Source organism: Prionailurus viverrinus, chromosome A1 (genome assembly GCF_022837055.1).
Source record: "Prionailurus viverrinus isolate Anna chromosome A1, UM_Priviv_1.0, whole genome shotgun sequence".
NCBI lineage: Eukaryota > Metazoa > Chordata > Mammalia > Carnivora > Felidae > Prionailurus > Prionailurus viverrinus.
The window spans coordinates 158,422-159,005 of NC_062561.1; the positions used below are offsets into that span (position 1 = coordinate 158,422).

At 44.9% G+C, this 584-nt stretch overlaps 1 non-coding gene across 1 annotated transcript; it reads right to left on the reverse strand.

Annotated features, from left to right (window-relative positions):
- Positions 1 to 512: 512 nt before the first annotated feature.
- Positions 513 to 584, reverse strand: TRNAE-UUC (transfer RNA glutamic acid (anticodon UUC)). Its single transcript has one exon. It is a non-coding gene; the product is annotated as a tRNA-Glu (tRNA).

Consider the following 584-nt stretch of genomic DNA (forward strand, 5'->3'; position numbering starts at 1 on the left):
AGAGACTTCTTCCAACTGGCTCTCTCCAGTCCATTCATGCACTTCATCCTGTGCTCCTCCAGAGACTCAGTTCCAACCCTTGCAGCCCAGCTTCTGGACTGTCTCTGGAGCAGAGGCTGCAAGTGTCTTGATTCCACCCAGCCCCTCCTTCCTCCTGGAGGGTGTCCTTACCCATAGGTGTGTGGGAGGGGCCAGACAGTGGTCACCCTCCACTGAGATTGACAATAAATTTTGAATATTTTAAATATTATTTAATATTTAAATATAATAATATTCACTTCTATAATGTATATGGTATCTTCTATAATTAATAAGTTCCTGATAGAGAAAACAGTTACTGATATGGTGAAAATTGACACTTCGTTCAAAATACAGAAGGCTGGGGCCCAGAGCTCCCTGGGCCTCAATTTCTCCAGGTTTAAATAGAGAGAAATGCCCAATGCTATCTGAGGTGTTCCACTGGCAGAAGAAACAAAATTCCAGCCAATTGAAGAAACAAAAGAACACCTCTGTTCCCATACCGGGAGTCGAACCCGGGCCCCCTGGGTGAAAACCAGGTATCCTAACCGCTAGACCATATGGGA